The sequence below is a fragment of the Oncorhynchus mykiss genome, chromosome 15, assembly GCF_057628025.1.
Source record: "Oncorhynchus mykiss isolate SJ-2025 chromosome 15, ASM5762802v1, whole genome shotgun sequence".
Lineage (NCBI taxonomy): Eukaryota > Metazoa > Chordata > Actinopteri > Salmoniformes > Salmonidae > Oncorhynchus > Oncorhynchus mykiss.
Window position 1 is genome coordinate 3,003,142 of NC_143036.1, and position 14,537 is coordinate 3,017,678.

A 14,537-nucleotide genomic window follows, 5' to 3' on the forward strand; every position below is an offset into this window, starting at 1 on the left:
CTCATGATTACATTTAGAATAGTGACCTTGTACTGTCTTTTTACAGGGTCTGAAACCTGGACCCATAGGCAACAGAAGGAGGGATTTGGTATTCCCTAGTAGCCAGTATAGTAGGTAGTATTCCCTAGTAGCCAGTATAGTAGGTAGTATTCCCTAGTAGCCAGTATAGTAGGTAGTATTCCCTAGTAGCCAGTATAGCAGGTAGTATTCCCTAGTAGCCAGTATAGCAGGTAGTATTCCCTAGTAGCCAGTATAGTAGGTAGTATTCCCTAGTAGCCAGTATAGCAGGTAGTATTCCCTAGTAGCCAGTATAGTAGGTAGTATTCCCTAGTAGCCAGCATAGTAGGTAGTATTCCCTAGTAGCCAGTATAGTAGGTAGTATTCCCTAGTAGCCAGCATAGTAGGTAGTATTCCCTAGTAGCCAGTATAGCAGGTAGTATTCCCTAGTAGCCAGTATAGCAGGTAGTATTCCCTAGTAGCCAGTATAGCAGGTAGTATTCCCTAGTAGCCAGTATAGTAGGTAGTATTCCCTAGTAGCCAGCATAGTAGGTAGTATTCCCTAGTAGCCAGTATAGTAGGTAGTATTCCCTAGTAGCCAGTATAGTAGGTAGTATTCCCTAGTAGCCGGTATAGTAGCCAGTATAGTAGGTAGTATTCCCTAGTAGCCAGTATAGCAGGTAGTATTCCCTAGTAGCCAGTATAGTAGTTAGTATTCCCTAGTAGCCAGCATAGTAGGTAGTATTCCCTAGTAGCCAGTATAGCAGGTAGTATTCCCTAGTAGCCAGTATAGCAGGTAGTATTCCCTAGTAGCCAGTATAGCAGGTAGTATTCCCTAGTAGCCAGTATAGCAGGTAGTATTCCCTAGTAGCCAGTATAGTAGGTAGTATTCCCTAGTAGCCAGTATAGTAGGTAGTATTCCCTAGTAGCCAGTATAGTAGGTAGTATTCCCTAGTAGCCAGTATAGTAGGTAGTATTCCCTAGTAGCCAGTATAGCAGGTAGCATTCCCTAGTAGCCAGTATAGTAGGTAGTATTCCCTAGTAGCCAGTATAGTAGGTAGTATTCCCTAGTAGCCAGTATAGCAGGTAGCATTCCCTAGTAGCCAGTATAGTAGGTAGCATTCCCTAGTAGCCAGTATAGTAGGTAGTATTCCCTAGTAGCCAGTATAGTAGGTAGTATTCCTTAGTAGCCAGTATAGTAGGTAGTATTCCCTAGTAGCCAGTATAGCAGGTAGTATTCCCTAGTAGCCAGTATAGCAGGTAGCATTCCCTAGTAGCCAGTATAGTAGGTAGTATTCCTTAGTAGCCAGTATAGTAGGTAGTATTCCCTAGTAGCCAGTATAGTAGGTAGTATTCCCTAGTAGCCAGTATAGTAGGTAGTATTCCCTAGTAGCCAGTATAGTAGGTCGTATTCCCTAGTAGCCAGTATAGTAGGTAGTATTCCCTAGTAGCCAGTATAGTAGGTAGTATTCCCTAGTAGCCAGTATAGTAGGTAGTATTCCCTAGTAGCCAGTATAGTAGGTAGTATTCCCTAGTAGCCAGTATAGCAGGTAGTATTCCCTAGTAGCCAGTATAGTAGGCAGTATTCCCTAGTAGCCAGTATAGTAGGTAGTAACTGGTCATATCCTATTACACTTTGACTATATACAAATATAGATTATCAGGTGTTTTCAAGTGTTTAGATTGTCTGACCACAGCAGCAGCTGCTTTGCTTTACAGCAGTACACTCCACAGCGCCCTTCTTGGTCCGCTACCCGACCTCTCAGTTCTCCAGATAGAACAACTGTGACCCTCTGTCCAAGCCATTGATCTGCAGCATGGGGAGAGGTCTGCTGAAAAGCTTTTAGTCGACTCCCACTTTGGAAAGGTACAGGTGGGGAGCCTCCTGTCTTACCAGCGGCCTCCAATCACAACGCGACACAATTCATCTCTCAATGTGGATTCTAAGATGAGCAATATCTTGATGGACCTGTGCTGCTGGCATTTGACTCTGTTTACAGACAGAAAAGGTGGAGGTGACTGTGTGCCTGGCACACAGTCATCAAGGAGGAACCCCTTGTCTGACATCACTGCCATGTCTTCAGTGAGCAAGCCAAACAGTCCTGATTGTTTGAATAGCTCTTTGTCGCCGATGGAGCCAGCATTCAATTCTGACAGACAAATAACTTCTCCATGTGGGACCATCCCATCCCTTTCAAGGTGCAGTGGGACCTGTAATGAGAGTGTGTAGAGGGAGACTGGCTGGCTGCTGGCATCTCAACTCGGTACAGTCAGTGATGACTTGGTTGTCTGGATACTTACTGAACTCCTTCGGCAACACAGCCTTGACATCTTCCGAAGACATCCATACAGAGACAGACCCCAGCAGAATGTAAAGGCAGTTGGCCCATGTGACAACCCTCCTGCTTACTGTCCAGTGATGGGATGCCAAATCGGTCAGCGATGTCCTTCTCAGCTGACCCCAAGGACAAGGACATGGTGGAAGAGGAACAGATCATTCGGAATGTCTCTGTAGGACAAATGCACAAATCACTAACAGATATTTGCAGTGGGCTATAGCTTTTAGCTACAGTGAAAAGTAACGTTGGCTAAGACAATACAGTTACGGGAGAACGTACTGAGTGGTTACACGGAAAGTCCACCTCCTTATTCCTCAGCTTGGCTCTCCTCGCTCGTGTGACACGGACAATATTGGCATTTGACGGTTCGATGAGAGACCAAAAGGCCATCAGACGGCCATATGACGCAAATCTACATGGGGAAAAACATTGATAGGGGTTATTTAACACTAAATGTACTATCATACATCTAAGGCAGAAATTAAGTTAGCTATGGAATGTGGTGGCAGATAGCAAACAGTGTGAAGTTCATGATGTAACAATGCTAAGCAGGGCTAGGTTCACCCACCTTGTGAAGGCCTGGATCTGATTCCAAAAATCACTGCAGCCCAAAATGAGTTCTCCCAGTCAAATCCTCTACTTTGTTCCGTAGGTCCTCAATCTCTCTCTGCATCTCTTCCCTCTCAATCAAAACCAGATCAACTGCAGCAGGCCCAGGCACTGCACAGTAGTCGTGGTCATGGTAGCTATCCATCTTGTTATCCTCTCCATCTTCAACATGGTGGTCCTCTGCACACCCAGGCTGTGGTTTCTCCCTTCATTCCCAAACACTTGCTCTTGCTTGGACATGGTAGATATTCCACTGGAATAGCAAAGGTACTTCTCCCTTCCTCAGACTTCGAAGCCCACTTAGAAGATTCAATGAAATCGTCTAGTAAAAAGTGTCTACCACACACCTTGGAGTGACTTGTGACGGTGAAGTTTTCCCTGACAATATTGATGCCCCATTTTTCTCTTAGCTCAGTATCATTGAGAAATTAATGAAAACTCAACAAGGAGTATTTCGCTGAGGAGGTACACAATGGAACAGAGCAATATTCCATGGAGCTGACCTCTCACCTCAAAACTTTACGTTGCTCTTCTTCATTTCCTAACTTTCAATATCACGCACCAACTAATAACGTTAACCTACGTGCTGGTAGCTGTTTGCGAGCTAAAGAGACAAAAAAAGACACACAACAGAATAATCGAATTACAAAAATCACCAACACCATTTTCAGTCAGATCAATAAAAAAACACTATAGAAATATGATTATATTAATATACTGATTATATTAATATACTGATTATATTAATATACTGATGATGTTAATATACTGATTGTTTTAATATATTGATTATATTAATATACTGATGATGTTAATACTCTGATTGTGTTAATATAGTGATTGTGTTAATATATAGATTATGTTCATATATTGATTATGTTAATATATTGATTATGTTCATATATTGATTATGTTAATATAGTTATTATATTAATATACTGAGATATTGATAAAACAAGTGACTTCGAGGCAAGTATGGCTACAATCAGGATGACAGGACGCGATCGGGACAGGAAGCTATGTATCGGGAAGGAAGTTGAGGGGAACTGGGCGTTGCTACGTTGTGCATCTTGGGTTGAGGTCAGGGGATTGTGGAGGCCAGGTCATCTGATGCAGCACCATCACTCTCTTTCTTGGTCAAATTACACAACCTGGATGTAACGGGGTGCGTACTGGTGGCAGAGAAGTCAGGCGCAGGAGAAACTGATTCACAACGGTGTCGTTTAATAAACATTAAAACCACCGGAAACAGAACAATCAATGAATGGGTCAAACAAAACGCGGTATCCATCAGCATAACACACACAAGCACTACAAGAAACAATTCCGGACAAGGACATGGGGGAAACAGAGGATTAAATACACAACACGTAATTGATGTAATTGAAACCAGGTGTGAGGGAAGACAAGACAAAACAAATGGAAAGTGAAAGGTGGATCGGCGATGGCTAGAAGGCCGGTGACGTCGACCACTGAACGCTTGCCGAACTAGGAGAGGGACCAACTTCGAGGGAAGTCGTGACACTGGAGGTGTGTTTTGGGTCATTGTCCTGTTGAAAAATAAATGATAGTCCCACTAAGCACAAACCAGATGGATGGCGTATCACTGCAAAATGCTCTGCTAGCCATGCTGGTTAAGTGTGCCTTGAATTCTAAATAAATCACAGACAGTATCACCAGCAAAGCACCCCCACACCATCACATATCCTCCTCCTTGCTTCACGGTGGGACTCATGCAGAGATCATCTGTTCACCTACACTGACCAAAACAACAAGTTTGATCTTCCAAAAGAAAGCCAGATCTCATGGAAATAAATACCAGTTCACCCTAGAAGAGGTAAACAGTAACCACACCACCAATTATACCTAACTCAGTCTTAACATCAAAGCATCAGGGCGGTTAGACACCGCTATCAAAACACTGGCGGAGAAAGCAAGGTGAGAATATTACTCAGTAAAGAAAACAATACAGAAATGTAACCCTCTAATCCAACCAATTCTAATGTATGGCAGTGAAATATTGGGCCAATTATTAAACTGAAATATGGGGCCCATTATTACAGTGAAATATGGGGCCCATTATTACAGTGAAATATGGGGCCCATTATAACAGTGAAATATGGGGCCCATTATTACAGTGAAATATGGGGCCCATTATTACAGTGAAATATGGGGCCCATTATTACAGTGAAATATGGGGCCCATTATAACAGTGAAATATGGGGCCCATTATTACAGTGAAATATGGGGCCCATTATTACAGTGAAATATGGGGCCCATTATTACAGTGAAATATGGGGCCCATTATTACAGTGAAATATGGGGCCCATTATTACATTGAAATATGGGGCCCATTATTACACTGAAATATTGGGCCCACTATAACAGTGAAATTTGGGGCCCATTATTACAGTGAAATATGGAGCCCACTATAACAGTGAAATATGGGGCCCACTATAACAGTGAAATTTGGGGCCCATTATTACAGTGAAATATGGAGCCCACTATAACAGTGAAATATGGAGCCCACTATAACAGTGAAATATGGAGCTCACTATAACAGTGAAATATGGAGCCCACTATAACAGTGAAAACACACGTCAAATAGGACAAAAACCCTCACAGAAAAAGTGCATCTTGAATTTTCAAAAACATGTACATTACATAGAAGCTGACTTCCTCTTCTACTGCCCATTGAAAAAAAGGCATGCAAATTCTGAGTTCACCTAGACCAATCACATGAAGGGTTCATACAAACAAAAAAAGCATTTATGGACTCTCTGCCCAGAGAGTGACCTCTTGAGAACCACTCCAGGCAACCATAGACTTTCCTAGACTACTATACTACACCACAATCCCATTACCTACAAAAAAAACCTATACAAAACACACCACAATAAATAACCCATGTCACACCCTGGCCTGACCAAAATAATAAAGAAAACACAAAATACTAAGACCAGGGCGTGACACAGAGAGTGACCTCTTAACACGACTGTCCCCGTGGTCTAAACTTACACAGCTGGAGGTGAATAATAAGAACACATGAATCAACTATTGGTGGAGTTGGGTGTAAGGTCAGAAAAAGGTGGAACGCTTCCGAACTGGTAAAGAGACTTCACTTTAGCTGAATACTTAAACTGTCTAGAAGACCCCAAACAAAGAACAACCTTAACGAAATATAAAATGAGTGATCATAGTCTGGCAGTTGAAACCGGACACCATCAATGAACATGGTTAGCTGGAGAGGACAGTTTCCAATCACCTGCCACAAATAAATATTCATTATAGACTCCTTCTTCCTGAAAATTCCAAACGAAAATGTCTAAATTCACAGAACAATCACACCAACTTTGTGGGGAAAGTTAATTTCTGATTAGTTTTTTGTGAGAAATGACTTTCAAAAGACAGAAATGGAAATGCATAAATGTATTTGTCTTAAGGACATTACAACATTGAAAATACAAAATACATGTCTGTGGCAAAGAAGGGGGTCGAGTGATAAATGGCAGATATGTGAGAGCAGAACTAATAAACAGGCTCTGCCCGATCACTAAATTGGCCACCCCTGTCAGAACTACAGATCACAAAATGGCCGACCGCCAAAACTACAAGTCCCAGAAGCAAGGGGAACCCTCAGAAGGTGGAGCCGACCCACAGATAAAGGGTCAAGAAAAACCAGGAAGAGAGAGAGAGAGAGTGCTGGAAGGATCTATGAACAATAGAGAAAGAGACAATAGAGATTGGCTGGATTTACCATGTATGAGCTGGATTGTTTTGGATTTACCTGTTGGCGTTTGGACCTGGACCTACCGAGAACCCAATTCGTGTACCGAACCCTGCTATCCTTGACCTCGCCTACGGCCTGGGTGGACCAGGACGGAGAAACAAACATACAGGTCCTGTTGGAAAGAACTCTCATTCTTGGGTGATTTGGGGACAGTTTACCACTTAATTTGTCACAAACGCTCCTAACCTTGAAGAGGTTTGCCACAGGGTCCTTGGAAATTACAAATAAGCGCTTGAAAAAGTCCTCGAAAGTTCTTAAATTTGACTTGCCAATGTCTGTTTATATCCTGTAGGCTACTGGATTTGCCCAAATGTAAGAGAGAAAATATCCCGCTATTGAACTGATGTGCGCATTACTCACTTTCCTGACAGATCTTGACCCAGGCCAGTACACATTTTATATAACCCTTTGTAAACTTAAGCTGAATTTCAATGTTATGTGTGTTTGTCAACCCGCCCAAAAAAGTAAAATGTGTGTGTGTGTGTGTGTTGGAGGGTCAGTGAAGAATGTGTGTGTGTGTTGGAGAATGTGTGTGTGTGTGTGTGTGTGTGTGTGTGTGTGTGTTGGAGGGTCAGTGAAGAATGTGTGTGTGTGGTTAGAGTCCAGTGAGTGTACGTACATCAAGCCTTTGCAAGACAGTCAGTGCAAAAAAATCATAATAAATAGTAATAAAATAAGGGGGTTCATGTAAATTGTCCAGAGAGTCATTTGATGAACTGTTCAGCAGCCTTATGGGGGTAGAAGTTGTTTAGAGTCCTGTTGGTTCCAGATTGGGGGCATCTGTACTGCTTGCCGTGCGGTAGCAGAGAGAACGGTCTATGACTTGGGTGGCTGGGGTCTTTGACAAATTTCATGGCTTTTGTCTGACACCACCTGATATAGAGGTCATGGATGACAGGTGGACCATGTTAGTTTGTTGGTGATGTTGACACCAAGGAACTTGAAACTCTCTACCTGCTCCACTACAACCTCGTCAATGAGAATGGGGGTGTGTTCTGTACTCCTTTTCCTGTAGTCCACAATCATCTCCTTTGTCTTGCACACATTAGGAGAAAGGTTGTTGTCCTGGCACCACACTGCTAGGTCTCAGACCTCCTCCCTATAGGCATTGTTGTCGGCGATCACGCCTACCACCCTCATGCCAACTTAATGGCGTGTGTGAACGGAGGTTCATCTAATACTTGTGATCGCTCTTTCTCTCCAGTCTGCCTGCTCATCATAGGCAAAATGACAATCACAAAACACAACACGTTTTCATGTTAAACTTTCTTTATAAAATCAAATAGTTTGACCTAATGAACAGTTATTGTCAATTTTTATGAATAGGAAGAAATATTAGCCACATCACTCTCCCTTTAGATTTTTAAATAAGATAAACTCAAATAAAATAGTTGTACTTTGCTCTGTGTACGAACGTTAGTATCAGTGGTAGTAATTCATGAATTGTTTTGTCACCTTAATATTCTCCTGTTTCCAGCCCCATTGCTCTGTCAGAGACAAAGCATACGCCTGATATTACCTCCAACAATGGTCTCACGGCTCACAAGATACACATTTCATCACTGATATGCCTGCAGAGGACCGGTCATCAATTTGATTGTGTAAAAGTAATTCTACCTTGATTGACTTCTTTCATTTCTTGACTTAAACAGTCCGTTCATTCCTCTAGCAATCTCTCACTCCATCTCCATCGCTCTCTCTAACTCACACTATCTCTCTATCTCTCTGTCTCACTCACTCCATCTCTCCATCGCTATCTCTAACTCACACTATCTCTCTCTCTAACTCACACTATCTCTCTGTCTCTCTTGCTCCATCTCTCACCCCATTACATCATTGTGTATGTATTCACTATGCATGGCTTGTGAGATAATTATGTTTTCTCATTTCCAGTGTTTCCAATGTCTTTCTTCCCATCTCCCCCTTAACGGACAGTCGTATGTGTCTGTATGTAATGGCCCTGAGTCACCCATCATCAGCTCTACCAGACATCAGCCTCCCTGGAAACATTTACACATATTACAACACACAGATTGATCCAAATATTGAGCGAATCAACTCTGTTTCACCTGGAATTTCCCTGTGTATTAGGATGTGTAAACCTCTCCTTGTGTAATCTCTCTCTCTCTCTCTCTCTCTCTCTCTCTCTCTCTCTCTCTCTCTCTCTTTCCAGCTCTGTGTTTAGGGCCAAATATCACTCTAGTTTGCTCTGTTTTTTTTGTGAATGTGTCAAGAGAAAACAAAAAGATAATTACATGATTTGGTTGGTTCTAATTGTGTTGCTTTCCTGAGGCTCTGTGGGGTGTGTTTGTGAACAGAGCCCCAGGACCAGCTTGCTTAGGGGACTCTTCTCCAGGTTCATCTCTCTGTAGGTGATGGCTTTGTTATGGAAGGTTTGGGAATCGCTTCCTTTTAGGTAGTGTTAGAATTGAACAGCTCCTTTCTGGTTTTTCATAATTAGCGGGTATCGGCCTAATTCTGCATGCATTATTTTGTGTTTTACGTTGTACAATGATAATTTTTCTAAGAGAGAGACAACAATAAGGAAATTAGGTAGCATGTCTACCACTAATATCTCTACTACAACCATTACCACTAGTAACATTTCTACCACTAATATCTAATATCTCTACTACCATTACCACTAGTATCATTTAAACTTCTATCTCTACTACCATTACCACTAGTATCATTTGTACCCCTAATATCTCTACTACCATTACCACTAGTATCATTTGTACCCCTAATATCTCTACTACCATTACCACTAGTATCATATATACCTCTAATATCTCTACCACCATTACCACTAGTATCATTTGTACCCCTAATATCTCTACTACCATTACCACTAGTTTCATATATACCTCTAATATCTCTACTACTACCATTACCACTAGTTTCATATATACCTCTAATATCTCTACTACCATTACCACTAGTATCATATATACCTCTAATATCTCTACCACCATTACCACTAGTATCATTTGTACCCCTAATATCTCTACCACCATTACCACTAGTTTCATATATACCTCTAATATCTCTACTACCATTACCACTAGTATCATTTGTACCCCTAATATCTCTACTACCATTACCACTAGTATCATGTCTACCTCTAATATCTCTACCAACATTACCACTAGTAGTATTTATACCTCTCTCTACTACCACCATTACCACTAGTATCATTGATACCTCTAATATCTCTACTACCACCATTACCACTAGTTTCATATATACCTCTAATATCTCTACTACTACCATTACCACTAGTATCATGCATACATCTAATATCTCTACTACTACCATTACCACTAGTTTCATATATACCTCTAATATCTCTACCACCATTACCACTAGTATCATGCATACATCTAATATCTCTACTACTACCATTACCACTAGTTTCATATATACCTCTAATATCTCTACCACCATTACCACTAGTATCATGCATACATCTAATATCTCTACTACTACCATTACCACTAGTTTCATATATACCTCTAATATCTCTACCACCATTACCACTAGTATCATTTATACCTCTAATATCTCTACTACCATTACCACTAGTAGTATTTATACCTCTCTCTACTACCACCATTACCACTATTATAATTTATACCTCTAATATCTCTACTACCACCATTACCACTAGTATCATGTCTACCTCTAATATCTCTACCATCATTACCAGTAGTATCATTTATACCACTATTATATCTACCTACTACCATTACCACCAGTAGTATTTATACCTCTAATATCTCTACTACCACCATTACCACTAGTATCATTTATACCTCTAATATCTCTACCTACTAAAACTAAATTAAATGTATGACTAACTAGCTGTCATCCATCAGTACTACCAACTTCCATCATCAGTACTAGTAATACTGCTTCCACCACCATCATTAACCGCTTAATCATGGTGTTGGAGTCGTGCCTGGCCATGCAGTCGTGAGTGAACAGGGAGTACAGGAGGGGACTGAGCACGCATCCCTGAGGGGTCCTCGTGGTGAGGATCAGCATGGCGGATGTGTTGTTTACCTACCCTTACGACCTAGGGGCGGCCTGTCAGGAAGTCCAGGATCCAGTTGCAGAGGGAGGTGTTTAGTCCCAGGGTCCTTAGCTTAGTGATGAGCTTTGAGGGTAGTATGGTGTTAAACCCTGAGCTGTATTCAATGAATAGCATTCTCACATAGGTGTTCATTTTGTCCAGGTGGGAAAGGGCAGTGTGGAGAGCAATAGAGATTGCATCATCTGTGGATCTGTTTGGGCGGTATGCAAATTGGAGTGGGTCTAGGGTTTCTGGGATAATGGTGTTGATTTGAGCCATTACCAGCCTTTCAAAGCACTTCATGGCTACAGACGTGAGTGCTACGGGTCTGTAGTCATTTAGGCAGGTTGCCTTTGTGTTCTTGGGCACAGGGACTATGGTGGTCTGCATGAAGCATGTTGGTATTACAGACTCAATCAGGGACATGTTGAAAATGTCAGTGAAGACACCTGCCAGTTGGTCAGCCCGGAGCACACGTCCTGGTAATCCATCTGGCCCCGCAGCCTTGTGAATGTTGACCTGTTTAAAGGTCTTACTCACATCAGCTTCGGAGAGTGTGAGTAAGCTACGGCTACGGACACGTAGTTCATGTAGTTCTTCTTGGGTTATTGGGTAATCTAATGGATTTCGGTTGTTTTATTGACTTTTTTAAAATGTCTAATTGATTAGGTTATATATTTTTTCATGGAATATTTTGTATAGATTATCAACATATTTTTTTTTCCAAATTCCTTCATCTAGTCCGTGTGGCGTTGTTATGATTACATTTTTCCACATGTCCCAGAACTGAAGTTGGTCGATCACTTTTTCAATTTCATCAGGTGTCTTATTGTTATAATAAAATGTATTGTTGTCACGCCCTGACCTTAGAGAGACTTTTTATTTCTCTATTTGGTTAGGTCGGGGTGTGATTTGGGTGGGCATTCTAGTTTTTCTATTTCTTTGTTGGCCTGGTATGGTTCCCAATCAGAGGCAGCTGTCTATTGTTGTCTCTGATTGGGGATCATACTTAGGCAGCCCTTTTTCCCACCTTAGTTTGTGGGATCTTGTTTTTGCACAGTTGCTGTCTAGCCCTGTAGAACTTTACATTCGGTTTTGTAATTTGTTGTTTTGTCGGAGGTCAGTATTATAAATCATGAACACTTTCCACACTGCGCTTTAGTCTCATTCATCTAACGACAGACATAACAATTGTGTTTCATGGTTTGCTACATATGTATTACATTTGTCTTATGTGTTTTCTAATTGTTTTACATTCATTGTCAAATCATTTTTCAGAAACTTATTTTTATGTTTTTGATGTTTTTGATGTTACATTTCTTTGTTTTTTTTTCAGTCCTGAGAAAACCAAAGGCCATATTAACCTTCTTTATTGTTTTGGTATTGTAAGTTATTGAAGACCTGAAAATAATGATTCATTAGGTGTGCTTGCTGAAGGCTACTCCAGATTTAACTCCTAATGTTATTATTAATAGTATTACATGATGCTATGCTAATAGCCTAGCTAGTAGCTGTGTAGCGTAGCCTAACCTACATGATCTGCAGTGGACAGCTGTGTAGCTTAGCCTAACCTTAATAGTATTATGTTATGCTATGCTACTAGTCTAGCTAGTGTAGCGTAGTCTAACCTACATGAGCTACACAGCTGCTCACTGTAAATCTTGTGCGCTCACTCTAACGATTTAACACGAAACAAACTTCAAAATGTCCGGATGGCTTGATATTTTTTTAGATGATATTTTTATGTATTTATACTTTTTTTAACCGCACAAAAACACGGATGCAACATGTAAAGTGTTGGTCCAATTTTACACGAGCTGAAATTAAAAGATCTCAGAAATGTTCCATACAAACAAAAAGCTTATTGCCCTCAAATGCATTTCACTTTTGAGAAGAGAATCCATCCACCTGACAGGTGTGACATATCAAGCAGCTGATTAAACAGCATGATCATTACACAGGTGCACCTTGTGCTGGGGACAATGAAAGGCCTCTTTAAAATGTGCAGTTTTGTCACACGACACAATGCCACAGATGTCTCAAGATTTGAGGGAGCGTGCAAATGGCATGCTGACTGCAGGAATATCCACCAGATCTGTTGCCAGAGATTTGAATGTTAATCTCCTCTACCATAAGCCGCCTCCAACGTAGTTTGAGAATATTTGGCAGTACTTCTGACCAGCCTCACATCCGCAGACAGTGTGTATAGTGTTGTGTGGGGGAGTGGTTTGCTGATGTCAACGTTGTGAACAGAGTGCCCCGTGGTGGTGGGGTTATGGTATGGGCAGGCATAAGCTACGGACAACGAACACAATTGAATTTTATCGATGACAATTTGAATGCACAGAGATACCGTGACGAGATCCTGAAGTCCATTGTGGTGCCATTCATCCACCACCATCACCTCATGTTTCAGCATGATAATGCACAGCCCCATGTGCATTACACACAGCCTCAAGGATCTGTACACAATTCCATATCCTGCATATTCGCCAGACATGCCACCCAGTGAAATTTTTTTGGGATGCTCTGGATCGACGTGTACGACAGCGTGTTCCAGACGCCGCCAATAGTCAGCAGCTTCGCAAGGCCATGGAAGAGGAGTGGGACAACACTCCACAGGTCACAATCAACAGCCTGATCAACTCTACTCGAAGGAGACACATGATTCACACCAACGGACTGGTTTTCTGATCCATGCTCCGACATTTTATTTGTTTTAAAGGTATCTGGGACCAACAGCTTCATATCTGTATTCCCAGTAGTGTGAAATTTCTATATTAGTGCCTAATAGATATATTTCAATTGACCTATTTCCTCATGTGAAATGTAACTCAGTAAATATCTTTGAAATTGTTGCATGTTGCATGTATGTGTGTATAGCAATATGTAAATGACCTTCTAATGCATTTCAAAGCAAAACATGGGCAAAAGACATAAATGGTAAATATATATATATATATATATATATATATAGTGTGTGTGTATATATATATATATATATATTCTCCTCTGTCACCGTTTAACAACTCCAAACCCATGTTGAGGTATTCAGATTGTCCCTACTAGATTGATGTCAGGTTTAATTTGTATAATTTAAAAATAAATCTGCATACATTAACATATGTGTTTTAATGAGAACCAAATCAATCATTCCATCTACCTACTTTTGACTATAACCAGTCACTATCATTACGTCTGCACTCGTTGTTAATACTATAACTAATTTCACAAGCTAATGCTTCAAAACAAGCTCGCAAGCACACCACACTTTTTTTTTTTAGTAAATTACTTTTCAAGTTTAATTTGGATTTAATGTTTCTCTGCATTCTCTCTCTCCTCTCTCTTGTTCCCTCTCTTCGCCCTCTCTCTCTCTTTCTCCCCATCTCTTTCTCTCTTCCTCCCTCTCTATTGTTTACTCCCCCCCTCCTCTCTCTCTGTCCCTCCACCTCTTTCATTTACACATCCACAGATTGAGACACAGATTGAGACACAGATTGAGACACCTCTGTGTCACCTGGAATTTCCTTTTTTGTATTAGGATGTGTACATATATTATCCATCTCCCTCTCTCTCTGAAACGAATTGAACATTTATAATAAATGACTTGCCTCCGTGATGAGATGCCAAAGTAGTGGTCAGACTTTAACACAACTCACCAGATTATTTCTCCCTCCCTCCCTCCCTCCCTCCCTCCCTCCCTCCCTCCCTCCCTCCCTCAAACATG

The 14,537-nt window shown here is 41.1% G+C and overlaps 1 long non-coding RNA gene across 1 annotated transcript; it reads left to right on the plus strand.

The window, feature by feature from the left end:
• Window positions 1-6,433: 6,433 nt before the first annotated feature.
• LOC149977366 (uncharacterized) lies at window positions 6,434-11,959 on the plus strand. Its single transcript, XR_016486434.1, has 3 exons — window positions 6,434-6,844; window positions 7,028-8,342; window positions 8,629-11,959. It is a non-coding gene; the product is annotated as an uncharacterized LOC149977366 (long non-coding RNA).
• The last annotated feature ends 2,578 nt before the right edge of the window (window positions 11,960-14,537 follow it).